The sequence below is a fragment of the Giraffa tippelskirchi genome, chromosome 10 (genome assembly GCF_054371585.1).
Source record: "Giraffa tippelskirchi isolate mGirTip1 chromosome 10, T2T-mGirTip1v1.2.pri, whole genome shotgun sequence".
Lineage (NCBI taxonomy): Eukaryota > Metazoa > Chordata > Mammalia > Artiodactyla > Giraffidae > Giraffa > Giraffa tippelskirchi.
In genome coordinates, this window is record NC_137284.1 from 69,207,416 (window position 1) to 69,224,923 (window position 17,508).

At 39.4% G+C, this 17,508-nt stretch overlaps 1 long non-coding RNA gene across 1 annotated transcript in view; it reads right to left on the reverse strand.

Annotated features, from left to right (window-relative positions):
* LOC145522344 (uncharacterized) overlaps positions 1 to 17,508 on the reverse strand; it is a 144,389-nt gene that overhangs the window by 110,920 nt on the left and 15,961 nt on the right. The window contains exon 2 of the long non-coding RNA XR_014065991.1: positions 11,045 to 11,102. This is a non-coding gene — a long non-coding RNA (uncharacterized LOC145522344). The remainder of the gene's footprint in view (positions 1 to 11,044; positions 11,103 to 17,508) is intronic.

Below are 17,508 nucleotides of genomic sequence, written 5' to 3' on the forward strand. Positions count from 1 at the left end.
TATTTTATCAGTAAGTTAAAATTATAAAGATTAACTTATGGCTTGCTTTTTTTTTTTTTTACGTAGAATGCAAAATCCTAGACACTACCTGGCATAGGTGAGTTTCTTTATATACAGTATCACTACTGACACCCATGAAACACAATCACTGTCTCCTTCTAAAATGTGGTTTGCACTTTAAAATGATTTGTTAATGTTAGCTGATTGCCTTATTTCTTCCATATAGTAAATTCCTTGATGACAGACTCAGTGTCTTTCTCCTCTTTATTATCTCTTCAGTGCTAAGCCTGGGACAGAAAGCTTGCTGAATCAATATTTGTTCCTTGAATTGAACTGGTGGTATGATTTCCCTCCAGTTTTGGTTATTTTCAGTGTGTGCTAATGTAATGGATGATCCAGATACATGGTTAATGTGCCCTTGCTCAGTCTGCCAGGCTGTGATCACCAGCCAATTTTCAGCTGCAAGCCCACATTTTTTTTTTTTTTATTCTGGGAAGTTATAAAAATAACAATTCTGCCATCACTTTCTAATTCACAAAGTGACTTTAGTCTCCTGCTTTCTAATTCCTTTCATTTCTCCTTTAAAGGCCTGCCAAAAACCTTGGCCTTTGCAGGCCTCACATATTTAATCAGACTTACCAATGCTGATGATTTTTACAGGGAATTAAGTTTGATTTGTTTTGAAACATTTATTTATTCCATATGGCATGTAAAGTGACTGAATTATTTTTGGTTTTGAAATGAGGTTGCATGAACTAGATTTGAATTTTCTAAAAGAAAAGGAAAAAAAAAAAAAAAAAACACCTCAAAAACGCAACCAAAAGCCCAGGAGTAATTTTGTTCTAAAAAAAAACTCTGTAAAAGGAATAAAAGGAATTAACATACAATTGAGGAGTCAGACCAGAAGACTTGGCAAAAACCAAGATAACTGGCTAAAGTTAAGTCTTCAACGTCAATCTCGGGCCAAAACTTGGTTCCACACTGTAGTGGACCCTGGATTTCCTCCCTGTGTATGCCACACCAGTGCCATGCTGCAGCAGTCTGGTTTGGCTGGCCCTGTAAGCTACACCCTGTCTTAGTTCCAGGGATGAGTAGAGTGTTAAGTGGCCTCTAACAGTCCATGAAGCACCTTCATTCTTCCACAGCTTCAGGGTAGTCAGGGAGCAGGCCTAAGCAGATTGGGTCAGCGGTAGGGCAATTTTGCCCAACTAGTAAAGCCTACTATTTTTTTCCCCTAGAGAATAAAATGGCAACCCACTCCAGTACTCTTGCCTGGAAAATCCTATGGACGGCGGAGCCTGGTAGGCTACAGTCCGTGGGGTCGCAAAGAGTCGGACACAACTGAGCCACTTTACCCACTATATTCTTTCTATAGTTGAGTAAAGATGCAATATACTATTAGAGATGTAATTAGAGATAAGCATTCCAACCTTTCTACAGCTATTTTCCTACCATGAATAAACAAGAAGCAAGTGAAAAAATTAAATACAATCATCAAAAAAGAAATGAATGCATGCTAAGTCACTTCAGTCTTGTCTGACTCTTTGTGACCCCATGGACTGTAACCCACCAGGCTCCTCTGTCCATGGGATTCTCCAGGCAAGAACACTGGAGTGGATTGCCATGCCCTCCTCCAGGGGATCATCCCAACCCAGGGATCAAACCCGCCTCCCTTATGTCTCCTGCATTGGCAGGTGGGTTCAAAGAAATACTGATCATCAAATACTGCCTAAGTCCACTAACCTGGATGTGAACCAAAATATTCAAAATATTGCCTTTATAGTTTCAGCCAATATGAGTTGTTTGCATTCAACAACAACAAAAAATACTAATACATAAGCAGAGATGCAGCAAAGCAAATGCATAATTAGTAAATCCTCTTGCTGGGGTCCTTCTGCTGGGGTAAGTAGAATATATGTATTATTTCACACATTCCCTCATGGAAGTAAGATTGTCTTTCAGCCATTAACCATGCTTAGGAGAAAAGACTGTGCTGGGAAGACTGCTGTTTCTAATGTATGTTACAAAGTTAGTGCTAATGCACATTTTAAACCAACTGAGTGCATAACCGCTGTTTCTCTTCCATGGTTGTTAAGGGTGTGAGTCATGCTTCCTGTTAAGCCCAGAGATGCTGCCTCTGTTTGAGGTTTTATTATTTGGTAACAAAATGGAAAGCCCAGGGTGCTGTGTCAGTGAGCTGGAAGCAATCAACATTTACTAGGCTTACACACACAGGAGAAATGCAAATATGTTTCATTTGCAGAGATATGGGTTGGTGGGTTGACTCAAACAGTTCATACCCCCAGGAAAAAGGAAGTTAAACCACAGGCTTAATCCTTGACTAAATCTTGAGGCATTTAGAACCACAAATTAGAAAATTAAAACCAAAATGTGTTCTGCCATTCCAAAACCAAAGAGCTAAGCTCTTACTTTAAAGGCTGGTAAATCCCACCACCTTGGCCCATTTTACTTGATTCTTACCCACTGGCTTATTTTTATGGCCTCCTGCCAGCTCTCTAGGGCAGAGCTATGAAATTATGACTCTCAGCTATGGAACCAGGGACTAGGCTGTAATTAGGCTTAAGAAGATACCAGAAACTTCCAGGGATATTTAACTGCTGAATTTCTGGGGATAACCACAGCATATCTTTGGGCTGTCTGGGAAAATACATTAATCTGAAAACTCACAACTTTCATAGTTGGTGTAAAAAGCATTAATTATAAAGTGAAAGGTAGTTTTATTTCAGTAGAGATGGTAATGCCAAAAAAGGTAGAGAAGAAGTGCTATATGTATCATTCAATATACAAGGTTCTCAGCAAACAGTAGTTTATAGTGATGATACATTTACTTTAAGAGAGCAAAAAGTAACAGTTACTTGAATTCATCTTATAAATGCCTAAATATACTCCACCTCCACACAGATTTTACCAGAACAGACAGGAATTTAAAAAAAAAAAAAAAAAACTGCAACATTTTCTGAGCATTGTTAAGCTGAAGTTTTTGATATGGAAAACAAAAAAAAATCCAGAGAACAAAGGTTGTTTATGATTTATTTAAAAAATGAACCATTTGTGAGAGCACAGAAATAAACATAAGCATGCAGAGTCAACTTATGCTTGATAAAGGAGCCAAGAAAACTCACTGGAGAAAAGACAGTCTCTTCAATAAATGATGCTGGGAAAATTGGATATTCATTTTTAAAAGAATGAAACTAGACCTCTACTTTATACCACTCTGAAAAACTAACTTGAAATGAATTAGAGACCCAGATGTAAGATCTGAAACCATAAAACTTCTAGAAGAAAAGATAGGAAAGAAACACTTTGACATAGATCTTGGCAAAGATTTTTTTGGATATGACATCTAAAGCACAAGCAACAAAATAAAAAATACACAAGTGCAACTACATCAAACGACAAGAAAGCTCCTGCACAGCAAAAGAAGTGATCACACAACGAAAAGACAATCTATGGAGTGGAAAAAATATTTGTAAGGGGTAATATACAAAAGAATATAAGGGGTTATATACAAAGAACTTATACAACTTTTTTGTTTTAGCAAAAAAGCAGACAAGCCAATTTAAAAAAATCAGTAGAAGACATGAATAAACATTTTTCCAAAGAAAAATTTATACAGATGGTCAACAGGTACATGAAAAGGCGTTCCATCTCACTAACTGTAGAGAACTATAAATCAAAATCACTATGTGATATCACTTTATACCTATTAGGATGACTATCATCAAACAAACAACAAATGCTGGTGAGGATGTGGAGAAAAGGGAATGTCTGTGCAATGTTGGTGGGATTACAAATTGTTATAGCCACTATGGTAAACAGTTTGGTGGCTACCCAAAAAATAAAAAATAGAACTCAGATATGATCCCAGCAATCCCATTCTTGGGTATATATATATATATATATATATCCAAAGAATTATAATCCTCATATGGAAGAGAAACAGGCACCCTGATGTTCATCAGTTCAGTTCAGTCACTCAGTTGTGTCCAACTCTTTGCAAACCCATGAATCACAGCACGCCAGGCCTCCCTGACCACCACCAACTCCTGGAGTTTACGCAAACTCAGGTCCATCGAGTCAGTGATGCCATCCAGCCATCTCATCCTCTGTTGTCCCCTTCTCCTCCTGCCCCCAATCCTTCCCAGCATCAGGGTCTTTTCCAATGAGTCAGCTCTTCGCATCAGGTGGCCAAAGTATTGGAGTTGCAGCTTCAACATCAGTCCTTCCAATGAACACCCAGGACTGATCTCCTTTAGGATGGACTGGTTGGATATCCTTGCAGTCCAAGGGACCCTTGAGAGTCTTCTCCAACACCACAGTTCAAAAGCATCAATTCTTCGGTGATCAGCTTTCTTCACAGTCCAACTCTCACATCCATACATGACTACTGGAAGAACCATAGCCTGGACTAGATGGACATTTGTTGGCAAAGTAATGTCTCTGCTTTTTAATATGCTACCTAGTTTGGTCATAACTTTCCTTCCAAGGAGTAAACATCTTTTAATTTCATGGCTGAAATCACCATCTGCAGTGATTTTGGAGCCCCAAAAAATAAAGTCTGACACTGTTTCCACTGTTTCCCCATCCCTTTCCCATGAAGTGATGGGAGCAGATGCCATGATCTTAGTTTTCTGAATGTTGAGCTTTAAGCCAACTTTTTCACTCTCTTCTCTCATTTTCATCAAGAGGCTTTTTGGTTCCTCTTCACTTTCTGCCATAACAGTGGTGTCATCTGCATATCTGCATATCCGATGTTCATTGCACCCTTATTTGTAACAGCCAAAATATGGAACCAACCTACGTGTCCACTGAAGTATGAATGGATAAAGAAGATGTGATACACACACACACAGGAATATTACTCAGACAGAGAAAGAAGATAATTCTGCCTTTTGTAATAACATGGAAGGATCTTGAGAGCACTATGCTAAATAAATGTCAGATGAAGGAAGATAAATATTTTATGATCTCATTCATATGTGGTATTTAAAAAACCAAAACAAAACAATGACAGTCAGTCAGTCAGTTAGTTCAGTCCCTCAGTCACGTCTGACTCTTTGCGACCCCATGGACTGCAGCACACCAGGCCTCCTTGTCCATCACCATCTCCCTGAGTTTACTCAAACTCTTGTCCATTGAGTTGATGATGCCATCCAACCATCTCATCCTCTGTCATCCCCTTCTCCTCCCACCTTCAATCTTTCCCAGCATCAGGGTCTTTTCAAATGAGTCAGCTCTTCACATCAGGTGGCCAAATGATTGGAGTTTCAGCTTCAACATCAGTCCTTCCAGTGAACCTTCAGGACTGACCTCCTTTAGGATGGACTGGTTGGATCTCCTTGCAGTCCAAGGGACTCTCAAGAGTCTTCTCCAACACCAGAGTTCAAAAGCATCAATTCTTTGGCATTCAGCTTTCTTTATAGTCCAACTCTCTCATCCATACTTGACTACTGGAAAAACCATAGCCTTCATGAGACAGACCTTTGTTGGCAAAGTAATGTCTCTGCTTTTTAATATGCTGTCCAGGTTGGTCATAACTTTTCTTCCAACAAGTAAGCATCTTTTTATTTCATGGCTGCAGTCACCATCTGCAGTGATTTTAAAGCCTTATCATAAAAGAAATCAGTTTGTGGTTACCAGAACTAGGTTGTAGTGGGGGGAGGAAGAAAAGTTCCATGAAGGTGGTTAAAAGGTACAAACTTCCAGTTAGAAGATAAATAAGTACTAAGCATATAATGCACAACAAGATGACTGTAGTTAACACTAATGTGTAATAAGCTTGAAAATTGTTAAGAAAGTAAATTTTAGAGTTCTTATTACAAGAAAAAAACCATTATATATATATGTGTGTGTGTATATATATACACATATATATATATGAGATGAGGAATGTTAACTTATTGTGGAAATCATTTCACAATATATGTAAGTCAAATTATTATGCTGTATACTTCAAATTTACATAAGGAAGTCATGGCAATCCATTCCAGTATTCTTGCCTTGAGAATCCCCATGGGCAGAACCTTGCGGACTAGAGTTCATAGGGTCTCAGAGAGTCAGACATGACTGAAGTGAGCACGCACATATGTCAGTTATATCTCAATAAAACTGGTAAAATATGAATGATTTAGAAAAATGAGGTCGAGAAACACATAACTAATTTTGAGAATCTACAATATACAAATCTTTAATTTTCACAATTTCTTTAAAAAAATCAGTGTCTTCTAATCAGAATTCCAGAGATGAAGCCATGTTATTCTGTGCTTCTACAATGATACCAAGGTATTCTAATAAGTGCTGAGAAGAGTTAAAAGCAATATGTTATATCTTTTAATTAATTCAGTAACTGTTTATGAATGCTAATATAATTGCAAAATATACAGAGCTATGGGGCTACAAATGTGAATAAAACTGAAATTTCTGTCTTCAAAAGGTTATCACATAGCAGAAGAAAAGCATGGGCTATGTTCCCCTAGTAAGTATTTGGGATGCAACTGTATCCCAGATGTCAAGCTTGTAATTTAATGTTATTCCATTTAAAACTAGTACATTAGCCTATTTCTGCTTCACAGACACCAGCAGAAGACAAGAGACTCCTGGTTCAGAGACTAAGGACTTTGTTAATCATGTGCAACACAGTAAGCACCATGAGCATCAGCATGGTTATATCAGTTCCTTCTGCTCCACACCCAAGTCCAGGGGGTGATGGAGAGGGCTGCAGATACATATCTGTACTCTCAGTAGACTGTTTTATAGCAAAGGAACACCAACTAGGAAATCTATTACTTTCATAGTAAGCAGTAAGCAAACCTCCTGCTCATCATGGAAGGAGATTTTCCCTAATCTGTTGAAGCTGCCCTCTGTGAACACAACCCTGAGAGAGAGCAGTCAGGGTCTTGCATTCTTGGTCTACCAGCAAGATATGCAGGAGTGCACAGACTTTTCCACACCAGACAGGATTCAGAGTTCAATACTGTTAATGCTGTGTGTTGGTTGAAGCAGAAACTCTAATCTCTCTCCTTTCAACAAAAGCTACTCTCTGCATTCCAAATATGAAGGGTTTCAGCATTGGAAATCACAGGGAAGACTGGGAGTTAAGATAAGGGAAATTACTATTCTCAATTTCAACCTAAAGTTCCAAAGTGGATGGCTCTCAGTAACCCTGCAGGAAGCTGATGCAGTTCTCAAGAATCTCCTGAATGCTTCCAGTCAGTATCTCAATGGCTAGGGACTAAATTGTGTGCCCCCCAAATTCATGTTTTAATACTTAACCAATCCACTGTGATGGTATTTGGAGGTGGGACCTTTGGGAGGCAATGAGGACTAGATGAAGACACAAGGCTGGGTCCCTCATAATGGAATTAGCGCCCCTATAAGAGGAAGAGAGATTAGCGCTTACTCTCAACCATACTCTCCCTCTCACGCCCACTCCCCAATACCCACTCCTATCCCACAACTACAGCCGTGTGAGGACATGGTAAAAAGGCTGCTGTCTGAAAGATAGAAGACATCTTTCACCAAAACCTCATCATGCTGGCAACTCTGATCTTGGACTTCCCAGTTCTGAAACTGTGAGAAATAAATTTCTATTGTTTAAGTCATGCTACCTATATATATATATATATATTTGGTAGTCTAAGACATCAATTTAGAGCTGCAAGGTGAAAGGGGAGTCTTGTCTGTCAATAATAGGTCTGGTTGCTTCTGCCTAGGAAAAATAGCTAATCCTATTCACATGTCAAATCTCATGCAAGGGTTTCATGTTGAGAAACTCTAACCCAGAGACATGCAATGAAGTAAAATATGGGAAATATTGCACTCATCTCACATGATAATAAAGTAATGCTCAAAATTCTCCAAGCCAGGCTTCAGCAATACGTGAACCCTGAACTTCCAGATGTTCAAGCTGGTTTTAGAAAAGGCAGAGGAACCAGAGATCAAATTGCCAACATCTGTTGGATCATCAAAAAAGCAAGAGAGTTCCAGAAAAACATCTATTTCTGCTTTATTGACTTTTAAAGCCTTTGACTGTGTGGATCACAATACACTGTGGAAAATTCTGAAAGAGAAAGGAATACCAGACCACCTGACCTGCCTCTTGAGAAATCTGTATGCAGGTCAGGAAGCAACCGTTATAACTGGACATGGAACAACAGACTGGTTTCAAATAGGAAAAGGAGTACGTCAAGGCTGAATATTGTCACCCTGCTTATTTAACTTATATGCAGAGTACATCATGAGAAAGGCTGGGCTGGAGGAAGCACAAGCTGGAATCAAGATTGCCAGGAGAAATATGAATAACCTCAGATATGCGGATGACACCACCCTTATGGAAGAAAGGAAAGAGGAACTAAAGAGCCTCTTGATGAAAGTGAAAGAGGAGAGTGAAAAAGTTGGCTTAAAACACAACATTCAGAAAACCAAGATCATGGCATCTGGTTCCATCACTTCATGGGAAATAGATGGGGAAACAGTGGCTGACTCTATTTTTTTGGGCTCCAAAATCACTGCAGATGGTGATTGCAGCCATGAAATTAAAAGATGCTTACTCATTGGAAGGAAAATTATGACCTACCTAGACAGCATATTAAAAAGCAAAGACATTACTTTGTCAACCAAGGTCCATCTAGTCAAGGCTATCATTTTTCCAGTGGTCATATATGGATGTAAAAGTTGGACTATAAAGAAAGCTGAGCGCAGAAGAATTGATGCTTTTGAACTGTGGTGTTGGAGAAGACTCTTGAGAGTCCCTTGGACTGCAAGGAGATCCAACCAGTCCATCCTAAATTAGATCAGTCCTGGGTGTTCATTGGAAGGACTGATGTTGAAGCTGAAACTCCAATACTTTGGCCACCTCATGCGAAGAGCTGACTCACTGGAAAAGACCCTGATGCTGGGAAAGATTGAGGGCAGGAGGAGAAGGGGAGACCGAGGATGAGATGGTTGGGTGGCATCACCAACTCAATGGACATGAGTTTGGGTAAACTCCGGGAGTTGGTGATGGACAGGGAAGCTTGGTGTGCTGCGGTTCATGGGGTCACAAAGAGTCAGTCACGACTGAGTGACTGAACTGACTTGAACCCAGGGACATGCAATGAAGTAAATTATGGGAAATATAGTTCCAGCCTCTTCTCTGTTTTAAAGGGAGTAGTTATGATGCTAAGTGTATATGAAACATTCTATCCAAATTAGATTATTAGACTATCAAGCTAATTATGTAAGTTCCATGCAGATATTAAGAACTAAGTAATATGAGTTTGATGGGCTTCCCTGGTGGCTCCACCAAATCCACCTGCAATGCAGGAGATGCAGGAGACTCAGGTTCTATGACTTCAGGAAGATCCCCTGGAGAAGGAAATAGCAACACATTCTAGTAGTCTTGCCTGGAAAATTCCATGGACAGAGGAGCCTGGTGGGCTACATGCAGTCCAGGGGGATTGCAAAAAGTTGGACATGACTAACTAGAGAGAAGAATAGTGATACAGAAGATAAACATACTCCTTTTCAGTTCAGAGCTGGGGTAAGCTATGTTGCCCTAGAGTAGCAGACACAGTTCAAACTATGATTGACCCCGCTAACTAGGTACTTTTCAGAAGATGGACAGCTTATTGAGAAAAAAATAGACTGTTGGAATCACAAAGGTGGGACAACCTTCATTATCAGGTGCTGGCAAGCATCAAAATAGTCATTCAAAAATAAAACAATCAAGTTATATTTAATGATACACTTAGTGAACTGTATTTTCCAAAGAATAAAATGAAATGGAGTAAAGATTTTCCTGTGGATGATGGGGAATGATGTTGGAACAATGGTTTGGATGTATTTAGAGAGACCATTGGAGGCTAAGAAAGATGAACTTTGGTCTGTAGGAATTCAGGGAACAAGTGAAGACTTCTGAACAGAGGAATGACATGAACAAAGCAGTTTGCAAGATGGGTTGAAGAGGGAACAAACCTGAGGCAGAAATAAGGTAAAAACTAGGCCATTGTATTATTTAAAGTGATGATAATCAACATTCGAGTGCAGCAACAGCCCTGATAGGGGCAAAAGAGGATTTATGGTCAACGTTGTGAAGAAACAGAGTAACTTAGTGACTTGGAAAGAATCTTTTTCAAAAAACTTGAGAATGCCTTTCATCTAATTTTAGAGACTTATATTCACTGAAGGCAGTCCAATGCCTTTTATAGCCACCTTCTTGACCTTTGATTTTAAATCCTCTTATTTGAAAAGTAGAAATAGACACACAAACATAGAGAACAAATGTATGGATACCGAGGGGGTATAGGGGTGTGGGATGCATTGGGAGTTGGGATTGATGTATACACACCACAGTATACAAAATAGAGAACTAATGAGAACTTGCTGTGTAGCATAAGGAACTCGCCTCAGCGCTCTGTGGCCTAAATGGAAAGGAAATCCAAAAGAGGGGAGATATGCGCGCGCGCGCACACACACACACACACACACACATTCACTTTATTCACATTCTCATTCTATAGAGCAGACACGAACACAGCATTGTAAAGCAACTATATTCTAGTAAAAATCAATTTAAAAAAATCCTCTTAACTATAATCTTGACTTCATCTTTAAGAGGATTCCTCTTTAAATGCAAGTTGGAAAAAGAGTAGGCATTTAGCCTTTTTGCCTTCTCACTCATGTTATCTCTGCGCAAGTCCTGAGGCTATTCTTGATCCTCCCTAGACCTGAATATGATTGACAAATTCTTTTGCATCTCCCCTAATATTTTTTCTCAAATTACATTTTTTCATCTACTCATTCCTTAGAGAGTGGCTACTATTTGCCAGACTCTGTACTACATGTTAGGTATATAAATATTAATAAAGTGTGGCCATGCTTGCAAGGGGTCTCCGTTCTATAGCCATGCACACAAGTATGCCAGATAATATAATAAATAATATTTTTAAAGTGTACCATTAGCACAAAGGAGAGATTAGTGACATGGGCTCACAGCAAGGCAGTTTGCAAAGGCTTAAAAAAGGAAACTTTATTTAAACTTTACCTTAAAGAAGAGCAGGATTGGCCAGGTAAACAAGATCAGAGGATGGAAATCCAAGCATCTACAAGGTAAAGAGAAAAAAAGGGACCATGACTTTGGATGTAAAGTATCTGCACATCTGATATTTCACATGCTTCTTACATACATCACTCAAATTTTTGTAAGTAGATCGACCATTTTCAAATTACCTAGGTACAGTTAAACTGCCTGTTTTTGAGTGGATTTATATTTTTATGAATTCTTGAAAACACCTACATATTAGGATGTATCTATTATTTGCAACCCCATGAAAACACAGTAATTTGTTTGAGTCTCTTGCAGAAGAGAGGCACCCTGATGCTGTATTCCAATACTGGGAAAAGTGATAGTTCAACTGAGATAAGAAAGGCAACAATAATAGACTATTTCAATACAGAGCAATTTTAGCTATTTTTTTATCATGCAGTTTATGGTTGGATATCTAAACTATGGCTCTAATGTTTTATTCTTTGTATGCCATTTACAGAATGCTACATTTGGATGTCATTTTAACTTTAAGAAGTTTACATTAAATTCAGTCTGCATTTAGCTTTGGTCTTTAGTTACATGTAACTACCTCCTCCCAGGTCACCATCATCAAGCCACCAAGTTTAAGGCACCTAGTTAATCACCAATTATCTGTATTGATGACTCTGGTTTTACATCTCTGCTTTCATTCTTCATGGATGCCCTGTTAAAATTAGATGTCATCAGAGATTGCACTTTACATCTTTTATTTTAGTCTCTTCCTCCTTACAAAGTTGTTTTATTTGGACTCTGTTATCCCTCTTTTTTTTTTAATCGTATTTTGGATTCTCTGTTCATGGCCTCATAACATCTTTTTTCTGAGAGTTTCTCTATCTGTATCATCTGTATCACACTATTAGTCTGTTAGGGCTGTCATAACAAAGTACCACAAACTGGGTGGTTTAAAACAACATAAATCTATTGTCTCATACTTCTGAAGGCCAGAAGTCCAAGATCAAGGTGCTGGCAAGATGGCATTTCACGTATTCCCTGAAACCTATAGAGGAATACTTCCTTGCCTTTTCTAGCTTCTCTTGGTTTGCTAGTAATCTTTGGATTTATAGAAAGCAAGCTACGGAATGCCAGTATCTGCCCTCTTTGTCACATAGGGTTCTATGGAGTATATTTCTCTTTCCACAGCCGTCTTCTTATAAAGACACTGGGCATCTTGGATCAGGGGTCCACCTAAGTCCAGTATGAACTCAACTTAATAAATTACATCTGCTACAACCCTAAATCCAAATAAAGCCACACTCTGTAGTTGAGAGTTCAACACATCTGTTTTCCTGAGACACAATCAAACACATAACAATTACTGATATTGAGACTCAGGGTGACACCCACGATTATGGGCTTTGGAATGAAAGAGCTCTGGGTTCATAACCTTATCCCACTACTAACTGGCTTTTCCCTTGTGGCTCAGTCAGTAAAGAATCTGTCTGCAATGCAGGGGACCCAGGTTTGATCACTGGGTTGGGAAGATCCCCTGTAGAAGGAAATGGAAACCCACTCCAGTACTCTTACTATGGACAGAGGAGCCTGGCGGGCTATAACCATGGGGTCACAAGAGTCAGACATGACTTAGTAACTAAATCACCACCACTAACTATGACCTGAGTCAATGTATTTAATCTTCCTAAAAAGACTTGGTTTTCACGTATAAAGTAGAACTAATGACAATATCCGGAGAAGGCAACGGCATCCCACTCCAGTACTCTTGCCTGGCAAATCCCATGGACGGAGGAGCCTGGTAGGATGCAGTCCATGGGGTCGCTAAGAGTCGGACATGACTGAGCGACTTCACTTTCACTTTTCACTTTCATGCGTTGGAGAAGGAAATGGCAACCCACTCCAGTGTTCTTGCCTGGAGAATCCCAGGGATGGGGGAGCCTGGTGGGCTTCTGTCTATGGGGTCACACAGAGTCGGACACGACTGAAGCGACTTAGCAGCAGCAGCAGAAATAACAATATCTTGGAAGTTTTTGAGGATTAAATAAAATATCATGAGGTGACTATCTCAGTACCTGACTGATAGTAAATATCAGCAATTGATATTGTAAGTGTATCAACTATTTCTCAATATATTCAGCTATCCCTAATTTGAATACTATAGAGGGTAAAATAGTAAGGAAGGACAAAGTAATCACCAACTTTAGCCTAAACTGTGTCATCTGTTGAAGTTCAGATATTCTGGTAATGTGTATAAAAGGATGAAGAGGAACTAGGAAGAGGACTATTCACATGGGGAACAGGGAAGCCTTCAGGGCATGAACTCATTCCAAGGGAGAAGAGTTTTCAAAGACCAGTTGGATTCCCTACAAGATGTTTCTTTTCAGAACGGAGAAGTCATTCTCATGTCAGGCTGTCACTGGCCTACCAGGATGGATTTCTCTCTGGGTGTTAAAAGACAGGACTCTGAGATCAAAACTAAAGGACAATTTTACTGGAAACTTTATAACTTTGGAGCACAGCATGTATTATTTTGGCATGCCCCTAACAAATTCTAAAGCAAAATGGTGGCACTCTAGTCTAAACTGCTACAAATAGCTGTGAAACTTTGAGGACCTCTGTAATAACTAGTGGTCACAAATGTATGCAGTAAAGGGTCAGCATGAGTGACAGAAACTGAAATTGTCCCTGAAAGACACCAATAGGGAAGGAATACAAGAGCATAGATGGAGTCAAAGTCAGGAGCAGTGGTGCTTGCAATGCTGAATATACTTAATTGGTCCTACAATCACCCTAGCAAAGAAGGGTTATTATTATACCCATTTTACACAGAAGGAAAACTGAGAGTTGAGCTGTGGCAATGTCCAATCCAAGACTACAGAATTAGTAGGCAGAAGAAAATGAATTTCAACCCAAGTAATCAAATTTCCAGAGCTAAGAATTCTCTAAAATGCATGTTACATGTGGAAATTTCTCAAAAAACTACAAATAGAGTTGCAACATGATCCAGCAATGCCACTCCTGGGCATATAATCTGGAAAAAAACTCTAGTTCAAAAAGATACATGCAGCCTTATGTCTCCCAGAGCAGCACAATTCTCAACAGCCAAGACACGGTGACAACACAGATGTCCATCAACAGGTGAACCGGTAAAGAAGATGTGGTACACACATACAAAATAATATCACTCAGTCATAAAAAGAATGAAATAAGGCCATTTTCAGCAACATGAATGGAACTAGAGATTATCATACTAAGTGAAGTCAGTCAGAAAAAGACAAATACCACACAAATATCACCTAAATGTGGAATCTGAAGTATGACACAAATGAACTTTAATGAAACAGACTCATAGACAGAGAACAGACAAGGCTAGAGGGAAGTGAGAGAGCTAGACTGGAAGTTTAGGATGTGCAAACTATTATATACAGAATGTATAAACGATAAGGTCCTACTGTACAGCACAAGGAAATATTCAATATTTTGTGATAAACCATAATGGAAAAGAACACACACACACATACACACACACACATACACACACACACACATATATATATATACATATATATATATATCTGAATCACTTGGTTGTTACCGCAAAATTAACACTACATTGTAAATCAACTATATTTCAAATAAAAAATATGCAGGAAAAATGCATGTTAAAAACCCTTTTAGTGCAGAGGTCAGAGATCTTTTTTGTAAAAGGTTAGATAGTAAATATGTTCAGCTTTGGGAACTTAACGGTCTCTGCTGAAACTACTTAATTTTCCTATTGTAGTGAAAAAGCAGCCAAAGACCATACATATACAATGACCACGGCTATATCTGAACAAATGCTTACATCCAAAAACAGAAGTCAACCAGATCTGGCCTACAGGACACAGTTTGCTGACCCCTGCCTCCTTTTAACTGCTGTGGCAAGTGATTTGTTCAGTCATGACAACACATATAACAAAAGCATTTGTATTAAAATAGCATTTAAGACAATGTCACCTCTTTCTCTTCCTCTACCCTGAAACCCCCGTAAAACTATTAGATGGGAGTAATCAGCACTGATTAGTTTCACTTGGTGAGAATAGTTCCCTTTGGTAACAGAGCTAGAAACAGCCTCTTGATGTGAATTTTCCATAATAAATCATTAATCTTTGCATCTCTTTTGCCGCACCTGTTCATTGCCTAGACACTGCATGTTTACATTACCCTCCTCTTGTTTTACACCTGTACCAGCCCATCTCCTCTTTCCCTTTTATTTCTAAGCTACCTTTTACTGATGTTTCTGTAATATCACTTGGTTCCTAAACTCATTTTTTTTCCTTTAAATCTCTGATATTTTTCCAATTGCTGTATTTATTTCCCTTAAACAGCTGTGATTGCAGCACATTATAGAATTTATAGAATTCGTGTCTCTGAACACTTTCAAATTTTGCTATTCTCCACCTTTGTCTACTACCAAAACAATATAACAGCTCTCTGTTTCCTTCTACCATTATTCTGGTCCATACCCTTGTGTCAGGTCACCAGGGTGGCTATAACAAAGTGCCATAAGATTGGGGGACCTAAGTCCTGGAAGAGCATTGTCCCACAGTTCTGGAGGCTAAGAGTCCAAAATCAAGCTCAGCAAATTTCTAGGAGTCTGTCTGAAAGGGCTGGTTCATTTAGAGGGCTGAGAGGAAGAATCTTTGAGTCTCTCTCGTAGGTTCTGGTGGTTTGCTGACAATCTTCAGCCTTCCTTAGCAACGTAAATCCAGTCTCCACATGGCTTCTCCCTGTATTTCTGTGTCCAAATCTTCCCTTTTTAAAAGGCTACGTTTCAGATTAGGACCCACCCTAATGACTTCATCTTAACTTGGCTACATCTGCAAAAACCTTGTTTCCAGATAACATCAGGTTGTGAAGTACTGGGAGTTAGGACCTCAAGATATGAAGGGAGCAGGGTAGGAAATTACACTCCTAACAATCCCATTTGCGTTTCCAAGTGTACATGCTTAGTTGCTCAGTTGTGTCAGACTCTGAGACTCCACGTACTGTAGCTCAGGTTCCTCTGTCCATGGGATTTCCCAGGCAAGAATACTGGAGTGGGTTGTCATTCCCTTCTTCAGGGGCTCTTCTCGATCCAGTGATTGAACCCAAGTTTCTTGTGTCTCCTGCATTGCAGGCGGATTCTTTACCCGCTGAGCCATCAGGGAAGCTCCATTTGTGTTTCCATGCTATACGAAAGCAGTATCTTTTATTAAACATTCCCCTGACTCCAGGCTCAGGAAGTATTATATCCTGCTGAGCCCTCTCCCCACTTCATGACAAGTTTCTGGAAATCAGGGATTATATTTTTCTTAGTTTGCTATTTTATCCCCAAAGTCTACCATGCTCTGCAACACGTAGTAGACTTCCCCCAAATATTTGCTGAATTGAATAAACTGTTTCTCCCCCTTAAGGGAGGCAGGGGTTTTTCTGTGGTTGGAAACCAGGCAAGAGCTCTCCATCTCCCAGTCACATTTCCACCATCGTGCTGAGAGACAGCATAATACTGTGGTTAAGAGGTTGGACTAGGCTCAATACCACTTCTGTCACTTAAGTATGTATTATAGGTAACCTGATGATATTTCTTAATCTTTCACAAATTTATCTCAAATGTCCTCACTTATGAAGCGTAACCTGTAATCCATCCCTTGAAGAATTTGACTGAAAACTGATTAAGATACTACAGGCAGCTTTCTAAACAATGGTAGCTAATAATACTATTATATAGGAGGGCTACAAGCATAAAGTGCTGAAATGATTTTGCAAGATTTGCAAGAAGTTTTTAAGAATTTAGCATGACTACAAGGAGCTCAACCCAGTGCTCTGTGACAATCCAGAGGGGTGGGGTTGTGGGGGATAGATGGGGGATAGGAGGAAGGTTCAAGAGGGAGGGGACAGATGTATTTGTGTGGCTGAGTCATGTTATTGTATGAAGAAACCATCACAACATTGTAAAGCAATTATCCTCCAATTTAAAAAAATTTAGCATGACTATAGATCACAGAGGGGCCTCCATTCATACATAGAAAAACCTTGTGAGCCAGATTCAGGAAGAGGTTAAAAAAAAAAAAAGAACACTTTGTAAGACTTTGAGGAAACAGTGGTCACTACTGGTCAAGGAGAACAGACAGCAATTGTACAGAAGTAAGCTCCAGAGCCTACCTTTGACTTTTCAGTGCCCCCACACAATTAGTCAGAAGAGCTGTTTTCAAATATCAAGGGCAAAATACAAATAGAGCTATTATCATCCCTCACTCTTCAAAGCAGTGACCTTTACTTTGGACTAGTTGATTTGGCAAGGAAATTTGGCGTGAAGCTGCTAAAGTAGCGTTAAAGAGCAAAAATCGGATCCTGCAACTCCCCTCTCTCAATGGCAGTTTAACAAAACACCTAACTTCGGGCTTTGGGGTAAAACTGCTTAAGATACCCTACCTGAGACTCCCAGGCTG